Source organism: Schistocerca piceifrons, chromosome 3, assembly GCF_021461385.2.
Source record: "Schistocerca piceifrons isolate TAMUIC-IGC-003096 chromosome 3, iqSchPice1.1, whole genome shotgun sequence".
NCBI classification, from domain to species: domain Eukaryota; kingdom Metazoa; phylum Arthropoda; class Insecta; order Orthoptera; family Acrididae; genus Schistocerca; species Schistocerca piceifrons.
In genome coordinates, this window is record NC_060140.1 from 845770516 (window position 1) to 845791318 (window position 20803).

Consider the following 20803-nt stretch of genomic DNA (forward strand, 5'->3'; position numbering starts at 1 on the left):
ACGAATACACGCTTCCAATGTGCGATCACCGCGATGTCGCCAAACACGGATGCTACCATCATGATGCTGTAAACAGAACCTGGATTCATCCGAAAAAATGGCGTTTTGCCATTCGTGCACCCACGTTCGTCGTTGAGTACACCATCACAGGCGCAGCGTCAAGGGTAACCGCAGCCATGGCCTCCGAGCTGATAGTCCATGCTGCTGCAAACGTCGTCGAACTGTTCGTGCAGATGGTTGTTGTCTTGCAAACGTCCCCATCTGTTGACTCAGGGATCGAGACGTGGCTGCACGATCCGTTGCAGCCATGCGGATAAGATGCCTGTCATCTCGATTGCTAGTAATACGAGGCTGTTGGGATCCAGCACGGCGTTCCGTATTACCCTCCTGAACCCACTGATTCCATATTCTGCTAACAGTCATTGGATCTCGATCAACGCGACCAGCAATGTCGCGATACAATAAACCGCAATCGTGATAGGCTACAATCCGACCTTTATCAAAGTCGGAAACGTGATGGTACGCATTTCTCCTCCCTACACGAGGCATCACAACAACGTTTCACCAGGCAACGCCGGTCAACTGCTGTTTGTATATGAGAAATCGGTTGGAAACCTTCCTCACGTCAGCATGTAGTAGGTGTCGCCATCGGCGCCAACCTTGTGTGAATGCTCTGAAAAGCTAATAATTTGCATATCACAGCATCTTCTTCCTGTCGGTTTAATTTCGCGTCTGTAGCACGTCATCTTCGTGGTGTAGCAATTTTAATGGCCAGTAGTGTAGGTTCTCTGGCCGCAAGTAGCAGGAGGTGCCCTCCAGTGGCGCATTTGTGAAATACGCCACTGGCCCGTCTCACACAGTGGTCCAGCTCTCCCAGAGTTTCCCTATTATTTCAGTACCTCTTATCCGTGAGTGTGTGCGGTGGCTGCCTATCGTACGTTTGTGGGGTGTCGATTCATTTAGCTACGACCACGTTTCATTTAAGGAGGCTGATAAATGGGCCCTATCTTTAGAAGAAGGGGAGGGACGTCGGCACAGCGCTGTGACAAGTACGAAGTGTCGGATCGTGCTAGCGGACGCGGTGAGGCGATGGGGCCACAGCTCAGGGGTGGCGGTCACGTAGTCGCCATCAGCCATCAGCGCCAACGAGACCCAATTGGCGCAATGAGAGAGGGAGATCGCCGCGGCGGTTCGCCCCCACGCCCACACACTTCGCCTCACTCTGCGCCGAATCGCCGCCCGGGCCGCACACTCGCTCCGCCTGATCGACGCCTACACGAGAGGGAAAAATAAAAGGACAAACCGGTGAGTACCGCCGGGGCCCGAACACGGCTGCAGCTGGCACCTCGGTATTAATTGCCGTGAGCGGCGTCTTCAACTGCTTGTCGTGAGATGACTAGAGTAGCATCTGTCGCGAGATCTTCGTGCTGTCCTCAACTTACGCCGGGTTCACACAGGCAACCAAAGGTATCGCCACTGCTAATGGCGAACTGCAGTTGCTTTGTAGTGTGAACTCCTACTTTTCGGTGGCGTCATTTAAGAAGCGCAACTTTTGTCACGCCACAAAAAGTTGAACTCGGCTCTACTTTCTTGCGCCATTTTGCCTTCTCCACAATCGAATAACGTCATTCGATTGCTACCTCGCGGCTGGATTCAAACCTTTCTAGTGCGTATTCGTTCGCAGATAGTGCTTTTGTTTGTGCGTTTGCTATTAATATGTCGAAAAAGTGGTCAACAGCGGCAATTATGAGATTCTTGAAGGTGTATCAAGAACGAGAATGCCTTCGGAACCACAAAAGCGAATCATACAAGGACAGAAATTTGAGAGATGCTGCATTAATTGAAATAGTAAACAGTATGCGTGAATATGTATCTGGAATTGATGTAGCTACAACAAAATTAAAAATTCGAAGAATTCGAAATGCTTACATGAATGAACATAAAAAAGTACTGAAATCACTTAAGAGTGGTGCGTCTACAGACGGTATTTATAAACCCAGCCTTGCTTGGTTTGAAGCTGCAGACCGGTTCTTAAAACATGTAGTCGAGACAAGAGAGACAAGAAACACTTTGGTAAGTAATATTTTACATTTATTATATTTCCAAAACATCTTATTTAGTAAGATGCACAGCCGTTTAATCAGCTAAGACAGGTGACGCCATTTTGCAAACTGCGCAATTACGAAGAATTTGTGGCGTGAACGGTAGCTCACAGCGCCAATCCAGAATGACTTCACTTGTGGCGATACTTTCGTTGTGTGTGTGAACCCGGCTTTACTCCAAATACTGTTCCTACCAGTCACGTTTTGTGCGCCAACTCTGGCGCCACAGACCAGAAGTAACTATGGGTCAGTAGCATCAGGACGTCAGATGATTAATTTGTCCAACATAGCTCACGTAAATAACAGTGATAAAAGTTTGGGTGGATGGTGGTCCGCAGCTACCATCTACTTGATAAATGACAATTCTTTTTCAAACATTTTAAGCTAGGTATACACGTGAGAGTTTTTCACGCTTAGAGAGTTTGCGAGTAAAGGCGCGTTTCCATTGAGCACAGAACATGTTTTTGTCCGGAACATTGTGTGCAACTTGTTCCCTCAACATGTTGACAACATTATTCGCATTCCCGTTTACACTGGCGGCCAACATTTCTACGTATTCGCATAGTCTGCTGCGGTGAACTGACAGGTTACTTTGTGTATTCACATCAAGAGATACGCTATGTCAAGTGAAGAGGAAGAATTAATGACATTTGGTGATGCATTAATAATGCTTAAAGAAATGAACAGACGAAGATAACGACGTAGTCGTCGTTGGTGGACCAAAATATACTATAGGAGACGTGGCAGGAATGACATGCTTTGTGAGCTGAATTTGGAAGACGGTTCTGGCTTTTGTAACTTCACTAGGATGTCGCCGTCAGATTTTGAAATGCTGTTGAATATTATAGAACCAGTTGTTTCAAAGAAAGACACAAATTTCAGAAAAGCAATCCCTGTATGCCAAAGACTTGCTGTTACTCTTCGTTTTCTGGCATCAGGAGGCTCCTATCAAAGCCAGCCATATCTCAAATAGTTCCAAATCATCCATGAAACGTAGATATTTAAATCCAAACCACTTCGTTTCGTAAAGTGTGTCAGTACCACATCCAGATTTTTTTAGTTTCCTCTATTTTTCTTTTCTCTCGTCGGTACTCAGATAAGAGACATTTAATTTTTTTGTCCACGTCACTGCACCAGCAGCAACTTTTTCCAATGAATGATGCCGGCCGGAGTGACCATGCGGTTCTAGGCGCTACAGTCTGGAACCGAGCGACCGCTACAGTCGCAGGTTCGAATCCTGCGTCGGGCATGGATGTGTGTGATGTCCTTAGGTTAGTTAGGTTTAATTAGTTCTAAGTTCTAGGCGACTGATGACCTCAGAAGTTAAGTCGCATAGTGCTGAGAGCCATTTTTTTGTAATGAATGATGTTTGATTTTAGAATTTGTGTAACCAGCGCAACGTACATTCCACAGGCACTCCTCTGCCTCATAGAGCGATATCAACTGGAAAATTTTGTCTTGTGACCACTCCATTTCAAATAAAAATGAAGGGACATAAAATAAACGCACCACTACACTCCAGCAAAACAAACACCAAAACACTCACTCAGAGCAAACGAACACTAGCGCTGCGTAGCGGAATTTAGTGGAAGCAGTCCACGGACAATGTTTCTTTTATCTCTACCGACGCAGCCGTGGAACACTGATTTTATGTCGCGAACATGTTGCCAACATGTTGCGAACATCGGTAGTCTATTACTAGCCACGAACAATGTTGCGAATAATGTACACTCCTGGAAATTGAAATAAGAACACCGTGAATTCATTGTCCCAGGAAGGGGAAACTTTATTGACACATTCCTGGGGTCAGATACATCACATGATCACACTGACAGAACCACAGGCACATAGACACAGGCAACAGAGCATGCACAATGTCGGCACTAGTACAGTGTATATCCACCTTTCGCAGCAATGCAGGCTGCTATTCTCCCATGGAGACCATCGTAGAGATGCTGGATGTAGTCCTGTGGAACGGCTTGCCATGCCATTTCCACCTGGCGCCTCAGTTGGACCAGCGTTCGTGTTGGACGTGCAGACCGCGTGAGACGACGCTTCATCCAGTCCCAAACATGCTCAATGGGGGACAGATCTGGAGATCTTGCTGGCCAGGGTAGTTGACTTACACCTTCTAGAGCACTTTGGGTGGCACGGGATACATGCGGACGTGCACTGTCCTGTTGGAACAGCAAGTTCCCTTGCCGGTCTAGGAATGGTAGAACGATGGGTTCGATGACAGTTTGGATGTACCGTGCACTATTCAGTGTCCCCTCGACGATCACCAGTGGTGTACGGCCAGTGAAGGAGATCGCTCCCCACACCATGATGCCGGGTGTTGGCCCTGTGTGCCTTGGTCGTATGCAGTCCTGATTGTGGCGCTCACCTGCACGGCGCCAAACACGCATACGACCATCATTGGCACCAAGGCAGAAGCGACTCTCATCGCTGAAGACGACACGTCTCCATTCGTCCCTCCATTCACGCCTGTCGCGACACCACTGGAGGCGGGCTGCACGATGTTGGGGCGTGAGCGGAAGACGGCCTAACGGTGTGCGGGACCGTAGCCCAACTTCATGGAGACGGTTGCGAATGGTCCTCGCCGATACCCCAGGAGCAACAGTTTCCCTAATTTGCTGGGAAGTGGCGGTGCTGTCCCCTACGGCACTGCGTAGGATCCTACGGTCTTGGCGTGCATCCGTGCGTCGCTGCGGTCCGGTCCCAGGTCGACGGGCACGTGCACCTTCCGCCGACCACTGGCGACAACATCGATGTACTGTGGAGACCTCATGCCCCACGTGTTGAGCAATTCGGCGGTACGTCCACCCGGCCTCCCGCATGCCTTCTATACGCCCTCGCTCAAAGTCCGTCAACTGCACATACGGTTCACGTCCACGCTGTCGCGGCATGCTACCAGTGTTAAAGACTGCGATGGAGCTCCGTATGCCACGGCAAACTGGCTGACACTGACGGCGGCGGTGAACAAATGCTGCGCAGCTAGCGCCATTCGACGGCCAACACCGCGGTTCCTGGTGTGTCCGCTGTGCCGTGCGTGTGATCATTGCTTGTACAGCCCTCTCGCAGTGTCCGGAGCAAGTATGGTGGGTCTGACACACCGGTGTCAATGTGTTCTTTTTTCCATTTCCAGGAGTGTAGTAAATAATGTTGCGAACTCAGTGTAAACGCGCCTTAATACGCGCAGTGTAGGCAGCAGAGACAGTCAGCTCGCCAACAGTGTCTGAGAATCCAGCAAGAACAGCTGCGTGGGGTAGCTGCTTGGTCTAGGGCTCTTGTCACGCGTCTACCCCCGTCGGAGGTTCGAGTCCTCCCTCGGGCGTGGGTGGGTGTGTGTCGTCCTTAGAGTAAGTCAGTTTAAGTTAGATTAACTAGTGTGTAAGCCTAGGGACCGGTGACCACAGCAATTTGGTCCCCTAAGATCTTACCACAGATTTCCAGATTTTTTTTATTTATTTATTTTTTTATTTTTATTTTACTATTTTTTTTTTCAGGTAGCATCTCAGAGAGTCGCACGCTGCGAGTTCAGACTTCTCGTGTAGGTAGTCGCCTCCATCTCTCGATAGCTATTCGCCGTAGTTCTCAGACAAAGAGAAATAACTACACCGGCATTGTCGGGAGAGCAGAGAGTACTGGGAGGGTACAGAATGTCCATACTGCGTCCCAGAATTGTGCCGTATTCCACATTTTGTACACTGCCACTCCCTGGTAATATACTTTGCCGTACTCATGTTCACTTTAAATAAAAGCACCCACGAAAGGGCGTGTTTTGAGCCATAATATGTAGCTATGTCATGTTTCTGAGGGAAAAAATCGCCCGTTTTACCTCCTAAACGAGCAATGCCAGCAGTTAGCCTGTTCCGAAAGTTCCAGATTTAAATAATGTTACGCGGTAAGTATCACATAAACACTTCACAGACAATTACATAGAATTAACAAACGAAAATTAAAAAATTGTCGCTAAATATACTCGATCCCGCGTTATAATACGACAATGTGAAAGAGAGACTGGCGCGCTACGCACTGTGTCACATCGACTCTGTAACACGCTGCTCTAACAATGTGTACCGCCATTGCCGGGATACGCACTGTGAAGTAAATGTCAGCGATGAAGAAAGAGGCCAAGAAGTGGACTCCGGGCGAAGTTTCGCATTTAATTAGTTTGTACGAGGACGGGCCAGCGTTATGGAATGTACAATTACTCAGGTACGGGAACAGAGGTAAGAAACAAAGTTTGCTGGCCGAAATGGCTACAGTTTTGACACCTCCACAGATGAAATTTACCAGAATATGAACACTTCAATGAATCAGGTATAAGAATTTTATAACTTAAGTTAATTAACATACAGAAACAAGTGAAATTATCTTTGAAAGTAATCGTTTTGGAACTCGGAAAACTGCCGTTTAACCTCAGGTGACACAGTTGTATCTACAGTTTTATGTGACATGGTGTTTATTGATTATATTATTGTTCTAGGTGTTGAAAAACGTTCCCGGGTTCGATTCCCGGCGGGGTCAGGGATTTTCTCTGCCTCGTGATGGCTGGGTGTTTGTGCTGTCCTTAGGTTAGTTAGGTTTAAGTAGTTCTAAGTTCTAGGGGACTGATGACCATAGATGTTAAGTCCCATAGTGCTCAGAGCCATTTGAAACATTTTTGTTGAAAAACAGACCTTCAGGAACTGACGAGCGATTCCTTAAGTCAATACACGTAAAAACGTTCAAATAACTGTATGTCCAGAAATTCTTCATATATCAAATATCCACCCTATTTGGCATTTGAACGTCTATGGGTATCAATATAAAATTGCTGTAATGTTATTTCGTTACAGTTGTTACTTCGCCAAATATTAATGAGAGTAAACGACTGATGCTATAAATATTAGTGTCACAAGCCGTTTGTCTTTAATAGTAATGGATTTACGCGTACTAGTATCCAGACTGGCAATTTTGGGGCAGATTATAAAAAGTATTTCTTCCTTCTCCATCGCTAGCATTCTCGTACAGTTTCGATATTGTTGTGAATTTTGCGTCACAAGCTCTACAACGAGATTCTTGCGTGCTCTCAGCACGAAAAAGGCAGTTTATGTTTTTCTCTTGCCACTATAAGTATGAAAAGTGCAGCTGCACCCCGATGCTCTTCCATCGCAACCTATCCCTTCAAGCACGTAACTATGACAGAAAAATCTCGCGGAGAGTGAGCTCTCAGCTCTCACAGACATTCTCATCCTGCTGTGTATAAACACTTCTGACATCATCCCTTGAACTCACAGGCAGCTCTCACAAATAGGTATCATACAGTAACTATAATCGAAAATTCGTCCCGAGTATAAACCCTTCTGCGAGTACTATCTGAGAGTACCAAAGTGACTGAGAGCAAAATACTCCAACTATGATTGTCTAAGCTGCGTACAAATTATTTACTATTCGATCGGTTTTCTTACTAGCCTATCATCTGGATCCTTAGCACTGGGATTTACGTGACATGTTTGCTCTCAGTCAGTTCGATACTCTGACTGCACTCGCAGATTTGTTTTGTGCTAGGAGCACATTTTAGCTGATAGTTACTGTCTGATAGTTGCTAGTACTTCTTGTAAGTGTCTGAGAGTCTTGCGAGAGCAGATGTCGGAAGCGTTAACACGTAGCAGGATCAGAGTGTCTGGTAGAGTTGACAATCACTCTCAGCGAAATTTTTCTGTCGTAGTTCTGCGCGGAAGCAAGATGTCGCGATGGAAGAGCGTTGGGACACGGTTGCACTTTTAATACTTCTAGTGGCAAAGAGAAAAACGTAAACGGCCGTGTTCGTGATGGATAACAGAGTGAATTAGGCAGCGGGATGATTTTGGAGCATGCAAGAATCTTATTATACAGATTGTGATGGAAGATCCACAACAATATCGAAATGTTACGAGAATGACAACGATAGAGATGGAAGTAATATTCATTGTAAATGGACACAAAATTGCCAAACAAGGCACTATTATGCGTAAATCCGTTGTTTTTCAAGACAGACTGCTTGTGAGACTAACGTTTCTAGTATCGGATACGTTAATTCTCTTTGATATTTGGTAAGGTAACAATTACGATGAAACAATATTATGCCAGATTTGATCATGATACCCATACTCCTTCAAAACCCAGTGCGCATATCTGATAAATAAAGTATTTCCGGACATATCTCCATTTCAACGTTAGGAACCGCTTGTAAATTCCTGAAGCTCTGTTCTTCAACATTCAATATAATAATATAATCAATAAATATGTCATAAAATTATAGATACAGCTTTTTTACTTGAAGTTAAATGGCTATTTTTCGAGTTCCAAAACGGGTACTTCACTCGTTTCTCCATGTTAATGAATGGAAAAAAGAACACATTGATACCGGTGTGTCAGACCCACCATACTTGCTCCGGACACTGCGAGAGGGCTGTACAAGCAATGATCACACGCACGGCACAGCGGACACACCAGGAACCGCGGTGTTGGCCGTCGAATGGCGTTAGCTGCGCAGCATTTGTGCACCGCCGCCGTCAGTGTCAGCCAGTTTGCCGTGGCATACGGAGCTCCATCGCAGTCTTTAACACTGGTAGCATGCCGCGACAGCGTGGACGTGAACCGTATGTGCAGTTGACGGACTTTGAGCGAGGGCGTATAGTGGGCATGTGGGAGGCCGGGTGGACGTACCGCCGAATTGCTCAACACGTGGGGCGTGAGGTCTCCACAGTACATCGATGTTGTCGCCAGTGGTCGGCGGAAGGTGCACGTGCCCGTCGACCTGGGACCGGACCGCAACGACGCACGGATGCACGCCAAGACCGTAGGATCCTACGCAGTGCCGTAGGGGACCGCACCGCCACTTCCCAGCAAATTAGGGACACTGTTGTTCCTGGGCTATCGGCGAGGACCATTCGCAACCGTCTCCATGAAGCTGGGCTACGGTCCCGCACACCGTTAGGCCGTCTTCCGCTCACGCCCCAACATCGTGCAGCCCGCCCCCAGTGGTGTCGCGACAGGCGTGAATGGAGGGACGAATGGAGACGTGTCGTCTTCAGCGATGAGAGTCGCTTCTGCCTTGGTGCCAATGATGGTCGTATGCGTGTTTGGCGCCGTGCAGGTGAGCGCCACAATCAGGACTGCATACGACCGAGGCACACAGGGCCAACACCCGGCATCATGGTGTGGGGAGCGATCTCCTACACTGGCCGTACACCACTGGTGATCGTCGAGGGGACACTGAATAGTGCACGGTACATCCAAACCGTCATCGAACCCATCGTTCTACCATTTCTAGACCGGCAAGGGAACTTGCTGTTCCAACAGGACAATGCACGTCCGCATGTATCCCGTGCCACCCAACGTGCTCTAGAAGGTGTAAGTCAACTACCCTGGCCAGCAAGATCTCCGGATCTGTCCCCCATTGAGCATGTTTGGGACTGGATGAAGCGTCGTCTCACGCGGTCTACACGTCCAGCACGAACGGTGGTCCAACTGAGGCGCCAGGTGGAAATGGCATGGCAAGCCGTTCCACAGGACTATATCCAGCATCTCTACGATCGTCTCCATGGGAGAATAGCAGCCTGCATTGCTGCGAAAGGTGGATATACACTGTACTAGTGCCGACATTGTGCATACTCTGTTGCCTGTGTCTATGTGCCTGTGGTTCTGTCAGTGTGATCATGTGATGTTCTGACCCCAAGAATGTGTCAATAAAGTTTCCCCTTCCTGGGACAATGAATTCACGGTGTTCTTATTTCAATTTCCAGGAGTGTATGTTACAAAACTACTTTGCCCGATTCCTTAAATAGTGGATATTCTGATAAAGTTCTTCTGTGGAGCTGTTAAAAGCTACATCTATACCTAAATGGATACTCTGCAAAACCACATTTAACTGCCTGGCAAAGAGTTCGTCGAACCACCTTTACAGTTCTCTATTATTCCAATCTCGTATAGCGCTTGGAAAAGACGAACACATATATCTTTCCGTAACTGCTCTGATTTCCCTTATTTTATCATGGTGATCGTATCTCCCTATGCAGGTCGGCGTGAGCAAAATATTTCCGCATTCGGAAGAGAAAGTGACTGGAATTTCGCGAGAAGATCCCTCCACAACGAAAAACGCCTTTGTTTTAATGATTTCCATGCCAAATCCTGTATCATGTCAGTGACACTCTTCCCCCCTATTTCACGATAATACAAAACATGCTGCCCTTCTTTGAACTTTTTCGATGTACTCCGTCAATCCTATCTGGTACGAATCCCACACCGCACAGAAATATTATAAAAGAGGACGGAACAAACACTGGTAGCAGTAACTTCTGTAAAATATCTGGGAATATGCGTGCGGAACGATTTGAAGTGGAATGATCATATAAAATTAATTGTTGGTAAAGCGGGTACCAGGTTGAGATTCATTGGGAGAGTCCTTAGAAAACGTAGTCCATCAACAAAGGAGGTGGCTTACAAAACATTCGTTCGACCTATACTTGAGTAATGCTCATCAGTGTGGGATCCGTACCAGATCGGGTTGACGGAGGAGATAGAGGAGATCCAAAGAAGAGCGGCGCGTTACTGAGATGTTTAGCAAACTCAAGTGGCAGACTCTGCAAGAGAGGCGCTCTGCATCGCGGTGTAGCTTGCTGTCCAGGTTTCTGTATGAGGTATTGAATATATTGCTTCCCCCTACTTATACCTCCCGAGGAGATCACGAATGTAAAATTAGAGAGATTCGAGCGCGCACGGACGCTTTCCGGCAGTCGTTCTTCCCGCGAACCATACGCGACTGGAACAGGAAAGGGAGGTAATGACAGTGGCACGTAAAGTGCCCTCCGCCACACACCGTTGGGTGGCTTGCGGAGTATAAATGTAGCTGTAGATGTAGATGTAGATGTAGGACAAGCGTAGTGCAGGCAGTCACCTTAGTAGATCTGTTACATTTTCTAAATGTTCTGCCAATAAAACGCAGTCTTTGGTTAGTCTTCTCCACAACATTTCCTATGTGTTCCTTCCAATTTAAGTTCTTCGTAATTCTAATTCCTCGGTATTTAGTTGAATTTATGGCCTTTAGATTTGACTGATTTATCGTGTAACCAAAGTTTAACGTTCCTTTTAGCACTCATGTGGACGACCTCACACTTCCCGTTACTTAGGGTCAATTGCCAGTTGTCGCACCATACAGATATCTTTTCTAAATCGTTTTGCAATTTGTTTTGATCTTCTGACGACTTTACTAGTCGATAAATGTCAGCTTCATCTGCATACAAAGTAAGACGGCTGCTCTGATTCTCTCCCAAATCGTTTATAGAGATAAGGAGCAGCAAAGGGCCTGCAACACTACCTTGGAGAATGCCAGAAATCACTTCTGTTTTACTCGATGACTTTCCGTCAATTACTACGAACTGTGACCTCTCTGACAGGAAATCACGAGTTCCAGTCACATAACTGAGACGATATTCAATAAGCACGCTGTTGCTGTATCCATTTCAGCCACCAAACATAGCTTGTTATCTCTGTGCCTGTAGTCCAGTAACAGTAAAATCCATGACGCTGGCCTTTCCTCGTAGAAACTAATTAAATGCGGAACTTCTCCCCGACTCCACTTCTTGGCCGCTTTCTTCATCACAAGTCGCCACCGACATTCGTGACATTCACTTCAAAATGCGTAGGGATGGCGACATTGGTCTCAACTGTCCCGACAAAGCTGGTACTCGTTTACAGAGCAGCTGCTTGCACTGTCTGTGTGTCGCAACAGATGATACGTTATTCTTTCGTTCAATGTAAGATCGAATCTTTTCGGCGACAATTTTTTTTTTCGTTTGTTATTTGTATAATGTTTATGATGATTTTACAGGTTTTTTCTTAAGTTGCATTGTTGTATAGAACTTTCGAAATAGGCTAACTGCTCGTGCTGTTCGTTTAGGAAGTTAAACAGACGGGCAATTTCTTCGCTGAGAAAGATTCCACGGCCACAAATTATGGCTAAAAGCACGCAGTTTCGTAAGTACTTTTATTTACTGTTTGCGTGAGTGGGGCAAAATATATTATTTAGGTGTGGTAGCGTAAAACCTGTCAAATACGGCGCGAATCCTGGACGCAATATGGCCCGTCTGCACTCACATGGCATTCTCTTCTCTCCCGACGATGCTGGTATAGTTTTTCTTGTCTGAGAGCTATGGCGAGCAGCTCTCGAGAGATGGAGGTAGCTGTCTAGACGAGAGTTCTAAATTCGCAGAAAGCCACTATCTGTGGTCTTGCCCGCTCTATGACAGTGCGGGCGAGCCGACTCTCGGCGGTGTTTACACGGCATTTATCTACATCTACATACAGGGTGTTTCAAAAATGACCGGTATATTTGAAACGGCAATAAAAACTAAACGAGCAGCCCTGTATATACTCCGCTAGCCACCAAGCGGTGTGTTGCCGAGGGCACAATTCGCGCCAAAATCACATTTCCCCCCCCCCCCCCCCCTGTTCCACTCGCGGATCGCGCGAGGGAAAAACGACTGTCTGAACGCCTCAGGACGAGCTCTAATTTCCCTTATCTTTGAATGGTGATCATTGCGCGATTTGGAAGTTGGTGGTAATAATACATGCTCTACATCCTCGGTGAAGATCGGATTTCGGAATTTAGTGAGCAGCCCCTTCCGTTTAGCGCCCCGTCTATCTGCAAGTGTGTCCCATTTCAAACTTTCTATAAGATTAGTAACGCCCTCACGATGGCTAAATGTACCAGTCACGAATCTTGCCGCTCTTCTTTGGACCTTCTCAATCTCTTGAATCAGACTCTACTGGTAAGGGTCCCTACAGACGAACAGTACTCTAAGACTGGACGAACTAACGTATTGTAAGCTATTTCCTTTGCTGAAGGACTTCATCGCCTCAGGATTCTACCAATAAACCGCAATCTAGAGTTTGCCTTACCCGTTACTTGTGTAATCTGATCATTCCATCTGAGATCATTTCGAACAATCACACCCAGATACTTGACGGATGTTACCGCTTCCAAAAACTGGGCAATTATTTTGTACTCGTACATTAATGGGGATTTTTCGCCTTGTTATACGCAGTAGATTACAGTTCCTAATATTGAGAGGTAACTGCCAGTCATTACATCACGCATTTATTTTCTGCAAATCCTCATTGATTTGCTGACAACTTACGTGTGACACTACTTTCCTGTAGATTACAGCATCATCGGCAAATAGTCTAATGCCCTCTTAATACCATCAACCAGGTCGTTTCTGTAAATCGTAATAAGCAGCGGACCTATTACGCTGCCCTGGGGCACACCTGAAGTTACGCTTGTTTCTGTTGAAGTCACCCCGTTCAGGACGACATACTGCTCCCTGTCTATTAGAAAACTTCCTATCCAACAGCATATGTCATCGGATAGACCGTAAGCGAGCACTTTTTGGAGCAAGCGACAGTGCGGAACTGAGTCGAACGCCTTTCGAAAGTCGATAAATATGGCATCATCCTGGGAGCCCGTATCTAGAGCCTGTTGCACAAAGAGGGCCAGCTGTGTCTCGCATAACCGCTGTTTCCTAAAACCGTGCTGGTTTCTGCAGATGAGCTTCTCAGAGTCTAGAAAGGTCATTATGTCTGAACACAAAATGTGTTCCATGATTCTACAACAAATCGGTATCAGTGAAATTGGCCGGTAATTATGTGCATCCGATTTTCTACCCTTTTTATAGATTCCTGTGAAATGGGCCTTCTTCCAGTCCCGTGGAACTTTCCGCTGTTCCAGTGATTTATTACTCGCAAAAGTTCTCTGAGAGTGCAAAACTCACACGTGTATGCCTGGCTTATATTCGTACTAATAATATCCAAGTGAGCATCACATGTACTGACTAGGAGCTGCCAGCGTGATGTTTGTCAAGAGGAAAACTTTAAAAATAACTTTAAATCAAAAGGGAAAAAAAACGACGCATCATGAAGGAGTTAACCGAATGGGCCGTAAATCTAGATGTGAAGTACATGTACAGACAAACGAATGATTCCAATTTCAGAAAAACTGGATGGTTTATTCGAGAGAACCAGCTCCATAAATTGATCAAGTCAATAACGCGTAGGTCCACCTCTGGCCCTTGTGCAAGCAGTAATTCGTCTTCGCATTGGTTGACAGAGTTGTCTTGACGGATATCGTGCCATATTCTGTCCAACTGGCGCGTTAGGTCGTCAGAATCCCGAGATGGTTAGAACGGTTTGCCCATAATGCTCTAAACGTTCTCAACTGGGGAGAGATCAGGCGGCCTTGTCTGACGAGGCCTGGTTTGCCAAATACGAAGACAAACAGTAGAAACTTCTGCCGTGTGCGGGCATTATCTTGCTGAAATGTAAGCCGAGTAAGGGATGCCATGAAGGGCAACAAAATAGAGCGTAGAGTATCGTCGACGTACCGCTGTGGTGTAAAGGTGCCGCGGATGACAACCAAAGGGATCCTGCTATGAAGAAGGATGGCAGCCCAGACCGCCACACCCGGCTGTCGGGCCGTATGCTGGGCAACAATCATGTTGGTATCCCACCGTTGTCCGGAGCGCCTCTAGACACATCTTCGGCCTGGAATCTCACGGAATGGAGTAGAACTGTCTTCACTGATGAGCCCCGCTTCGAACTGAGTCCCGATGACGTGTCTGGAGACGGTCCGGACAGTGGTGGGATACCAACCAGACTGTCGCCCGCCATGTTGTTGTTGTTGTTGTAGTCTTCAGTCCTGAGACTGGTTTGATGTAGCTCTCCATGCTACCTTATCCTGAGCAAGCTTCTTCATCTCCCAGTACTTACTGCAACCTACATCCTTCTGAATCTGCTTAGTGTATTCATCTCTTGGGCTCCCTCTACGATTTTTAGTCTCCACGCAATCAGGAGCGAAGGTCTGGGGTGCCATTTATTTCCGCAGCAGGACCTCTTTGGTTGTCATCCGCGCTACCCTTACATCACAGCGGTACGTATAAGATGTTCTACGCCCCGTTTTGTTGCCCTTCATTTCAATTTTATATAAAAACGTAATAATGAATAGTACTTAAATACCGTTCCAATAAAGTGGAATTTATCAATTGAAGATATGAAGTCTGTATATGAGTACGCTATCATTTTATTTTTAGCACCTTTATTCTCACAAGTCCGTCTTGATCACATAGATTTATTTACACTTTATGACCGGTTTCGGCTTATTGCCGTTGCATATAGTATATCAGTATATGTTTTAATGACAGACGCTCGTTTAGCCAAGGGGGAAAATTTTTTAACTAAAGGCAATGCATACCGCATTTTAATCTTTATATTGGCGGCATTGGTTTACTATGTACTCTGGCTAAGTGCCCTCTGCTGGCGTTAGGTTTTTGTCTAAATAGTGACGCAATCTGAATATCAGCACGCACATGTTTAACTTGACTATGATTTATATCGGAATATTTTAACGGTATGTATGGCTACCATACATGGCTATAAATATTTTATATTTCATGCATCACTAATACTTGTATAGATTTAATCTTAACTAATTGAACCTGGTCGCTTACATATTTATAGTTACAACAGATCTAAAGATGACAATAAGCCGAAACCGATCATAAAGTGTAAAGAAATAAACGTGAGCAAGACGGTCTTGTGAAAATAAAAGTGCTAAAAAGTGGGATTTTTGTAATTACTGTTTATAAACGCTTGTCAGAGGCTGAAAAATGTTAGGAAATGTGTGTTTGTTATATTAAGTTATTAATTAAAATTATGTTAGTGTAAACTGTATGAACTATACCTATGTTAATATTCTTTAAGTATTACTATAGAGATTATGATCCAACTCTGCTTGTTTATTATACGATACGTGCGCTGCAGGAAAGGTATTAAAAAGTGGGACAAATCTTATAAAAATAATTTGGGCTGCGGAAATGGGACAGGACCCGGAAATACAATTTTAAATGGGAACAGTATTGTCTGTAAAATAATAGTAAACTATTGTAAATACCTGTTCTTGTTTATTCTTTTTCCAAGACTCGCTCAATAACGCTTGAATATGCCACATCTAATCTTTTAACACTTTAAAAAATTAATCTGTTTCAGTTACTATAAATTACTTAAGTTTAATGCTGCATTTCGGTACAATAATAGACAATTTGCTCGCTCTCCTCTCTAATGTTGGAATCGAACTGCCTCAACAAAAAATGGACACATATCATCTTCTCTTTCGGAATGAAAAACATTAGAACGTAGGCAGAGACATACTTTTCATCGTTATCTGTGACTTTACATTATTTCACATTGAGGTTACTCACTGAATTACTGTTTTAACATTTTATTAAAAATTTGCGACATAATTTCTCCCTATGACGGAAGGTAGAGAGCATACGAGATGTTACAGACTTTCTCATTGAAACTGTATGGAGAACCATAAAGTAAAGCAGGGTAGGAGTTGTTATACAATACTGTTACGAGAGCCACATTTTAAGTTTTTGGCACTGTTGAGATTTGATACTAGTATTCTTTTAGTGCCATTTGTCGTTAAAAAACTGCAGCTTAGAAAACGGGCAAATAGTTTCATTGAAGTGAGGATTTAAAGAAACGGTCTTCTAATGAAACTCAAATTTCACGGTAAGGTTTTCGTTGAACGATTTTTTACGATTTTCGTAAAGCCCCAACTCAACAACAGTGCCACGAATCGTTTCGTTCAATTTTGGTATTCAGTCACCTTTAGAAAAGACTGTTTATAAATGGTTTCCGCAGTTGCTTTTGGTCATGCTTCCGTCGACGGTGAATTTCGAGATAACCAGAACCTATTGCTGAGCCGAGAAACGTTGATGTTGTGCACGTTATTGAAAAGCGTAGCCGTGTGACCTACTGTTCGATAGACGCAATCTTAGTCATACATTCGATTCTGCGTGAATAATTAGCTGTAAAAAAATATCTGTTTCCGATGAATTCAACACAACAATATCCTCGCGGGTACTGGTGTAAGGAAATGTTAAAAAAAGTCGACCGAGGAAACGTGTAATCCGTATACTACGCACTAAGTGTGTTGCCACCCTTGCTGTTCATACTGTGTACTAATGACCTTGCGGACAATTTTAATAATGAGCTCAGATTTTTGCAGATCGTGCAGTTATCTGTAATGAAGTGCTCTCTGGAAGAAACTGCGTAAATATTCAGTCCGATCTAGATAAGGTTCCAGAGTGGAGAAAAAAAAAATTAAGAAATGTTAAACTGTGCACTTCTCAAAACGAGAAACAGTAGTATCCTATTACTTTAATATCAACGAGTCACTGTTAGAATCGTATAACTCATACAAACAGCTGGGTGTACAGTGTCACAGAGGTACTGTGTGCACTGTAAATGTACATTAAAGATTTTTGGACATCTATGGAAATGCCATTTCCGACTTTTTATATTGATGTCGAATTAAATCGGGTGACGCTGCGGGAATTAGATTAAGAAATAAGACGCTTAAAGTAGTAAATGAGTTTTGCTATTTGGGGAGCAAAATAACTGATGATGGTCGAAGTAGAGAGGATATAAAATGTAGACTTGCAATGGTAAGGAAAGCGTTTCTGAAGAAGAGAAATTTGGTAACATCGAGTATAGATTTAAGTGTCAGGAACTCGTTTCTGAAAGTATTTGTTTTGTGGCGGCGTTCGTAGCGACAAACAATTCGCTGGAGAAACGGCTTACGAAGTCACCGCCACACTTTTAATAGCGGGCCGACCGGTCCGCTGGAACAGTGAACAGAAAGATGAAAACCCAAACACTCTGATTAAATAAAAGTCGGTACTTATCTTTATTAACGAAGATACAGAAACACAGTAGTGAACTCCGTGTCTACAGAGATCTGTCTAGTTCGAGTCGGAGCGGCTAGGTCAGCGTCGGCTGACGACAAACAACAACTCTGCTGCGATGAACACACAACTGACTAGCAAGTACACAATTCGGTGGCGAGTATACAACTGAGCGGCGACTACAGAACTGTCCTAGCGCTCGCGACTCCAGCGCTTAAGAAGCCAGAAGCCAGCGGTGGCGCGCGCAGACTTGCGGCGATTTCCTGTCTCGCTGGCGCTGCTTATGCGGACGGCGTCCGGACTTTGATGCTGCCAACCTTTTGGCAGCGGGCTCGGGTGGCATTACTGGCTAGGACATAACAATTTGTATGGAGTGCAGCCATGTATGGAAGTGAAACCTGGACGATAAATAGATTAGACAAGAAAAGAATAGAAGCTTTCGAAATGTGGTGCTACAGAAGAATGCTGAAGATTAGATGGGTAGATCACATAACTAATGACGGGGTACTGAATAGAATTGGAGAGAAGAGAAATTTGTGGCACAACTTGACTAGAAGAAGGGATCGGTTCGTAGCGCATATTCTGAGGCATCAAGGGATCACCAATTTAGTATTGGAGGGCAGCGTGGAGGGTAAAAATCGTAGAGGGAGACGAAGGGATGAATACACAACACAGATTCAGAAGGAGGTAGGTTTTAGTAGGTACTGGGAGAGAAGAAGCTTGTACAGGATAGAGTAGCATGGAGAGCTGCATCAAACCAGTCTCTGGATTGAAGACCACAACAACAACATTTTGATTTGAAAATGGGTCTTCGTCCGAAACTAGTCATCGTATGAAAAATAAAATATTTGCAGCTTGAACTGGCTTTTCGTTCTACTGATTAAGAGAAGCTGCTGACCCGAGCTACTCCAGCAAGCTGAAAGTTCATGCGATGGAATGATTACATAGGCTCAGTCGTGGATAAAGCAAGTGATAGACTTCGGGGTATTGATAGAATACTGGAGAAGTGCAATCAGTCCACAAAGGAGATCGCTTATGACTCACTCGTGCGACCGGTTCTTTAGTACTGCTCAAATGTGTGGGACCGATACGAAATAGAACTAACAGGCGATATTGAATGTATACAGAGAAGTGCAGCACGAACGGTCACAGGTTGGTTTGATCCGTGGGAGAGTGTCACAGAGATACCGAAGAAACTGTACTGGAAGACTCTTCAAGATAGACGTAAACTATTCGGTCAAAGTCAATTATCAAAGTTTCAAGAACCGGCTTTAGATGATAACTCTCGGAATATACTACAGTGCCCTACGTATCCCCCACATAGGGGTCGTGAGGATAAGATCGTAATAATTACTGCGTGCACAGCGGCATTCAAACAATCATTCTTCCCGCGCTCCATACGTGAATGGAACGGGTACAGTGGGACGGACCCTCTGCCATGCACCTCATGGTGGTTTGCAGAGTATAGATGTAGAAGAGGGGACGAAATTTGAATGTATTCTAACGAGCCGGAAACTAACTAGCAATAACGGTTTGTGTCTTCCAAGATGACCCGGAACCAACAAAAGCCATTTTTCGCGAAGCACTTCCAAGAAAATGGTAGATTGTTTTTTCGGTTGCTCTCGACATGTCCCAACTACTGTGGATGATCAAGAAACAGTTATTGCTGAATGTAACATACCAATTTCTTCACTGTAATGGCGCCTAAAATTTCTGTAAGTGTTACGTACATAGCTTCCAGGTCCTTACAGAACAGGATATAGTTGAAATGAATTTTATTATGAGTGTCTTGACTGAAACTACTTTTCAGCTGTAATCTACATAATGTTTTCTGGAAATAATTATCTATATAAAGATTTATGCTCATAATAATTAATACTGAATGTTGCAAATTTTGACTATATAAAACTATCAGTTTCCTGTTTCTGCATAATTGTCCACTGCAGTATCGATAGTAAAATTGGAAAAATGAAAGCAGAAGTTTTGTTTACAAGAAAAATAAAGCATAGTATTAGTTGGACTGTTAATTGTTTTTGACTCATTTAAGTTAACAATTGTGATTATTAATTTTCATGGTTCAATATCGATAGTGCTAAGTGGATCAAAAAATAAAATTATATTATCAGTAAAATAGTGTTTGATGATCAAATATTTGCAAAATTAGCTTAAGATGTAGAATATATGTAATTTAAGTATAAAAGTGAACTCAATCCGAAATTTATAAGGAATCGAATATTTCAATTGAAGTACGAAAGTTCTGAGGAGGCAAGATTCATTACACTCCTCGCTATGCGAAATCCAGCTTTAAAAAATCTGACTGTTTGACGGAGAATTCACTAGACTTATCACATGATGCCTTTCTTTTGCTCCCTTGTGTGAAACTTATTTGCTGGATTTATTCCAGTTTCTGTCTTCCAATAAGGTTTTTACCCTCTAGCGCCCCTTCAGATACCAAGGAACTTATCAGTGGCCCATGTGTCCCACTCCTCAGCAATACTGCGGGGAACCTCCTCATTACTGTCTTAGCAGGGCACCTCATTTTCAGCATTGTTCTAAAGCTTCGATGCTGTTCTGTTCCCATTTCCCACAGTCCATGATTTATGTCCTTACAATGCTATTCTCCAAGCACAGTACTCAGAAACTTCTTTCTCAAATTAAGGGCGCTGTCTGATATAGAACTTTTGGCCAGGAACGGCCCATTCGTGCTAGTCTACTTTTTATGCCATCCTTGCTTCGTCCGTTATGTGGTTCTTTTTGATCCACAGACAGCAGAATTCTTTCACTTTGACTGCTTAATAGTCATCAGTTTTGATGTTCGGGTCATTGCTTATCTCATTTCTGCTACTCAGCATTACTTTCGTCTTTCTTCTGTTTACTCTCAATTCACAGAATGTGTTCGTTAGACTATTCATTCCATTCAACAGGTCC

The 20803-nt window shown here is 44.4% G+C and overlaps 1 protein-coding gene across 1 annotated transcript in view; it reads left to right on the top strand.

The window, feature by feature from the left end:
• The first annotated feature begins 1190 nt into the window (after window positions 1-1190).
• LOC124788147 (protein slit-like) overlaps window positions 1191-20803 on the top strand; it is a 100585-nt gene continuing 80972 nt past the window's right edge. The window contains exon 1 of the mRNA XM_047255294.1: window positions 1191-1305. The gene's annotated coding sequence lies outside the window, so the exon portion shown is untranslated. The remainder of the gene's footprint in view (window positions 1306-20803) is intronic.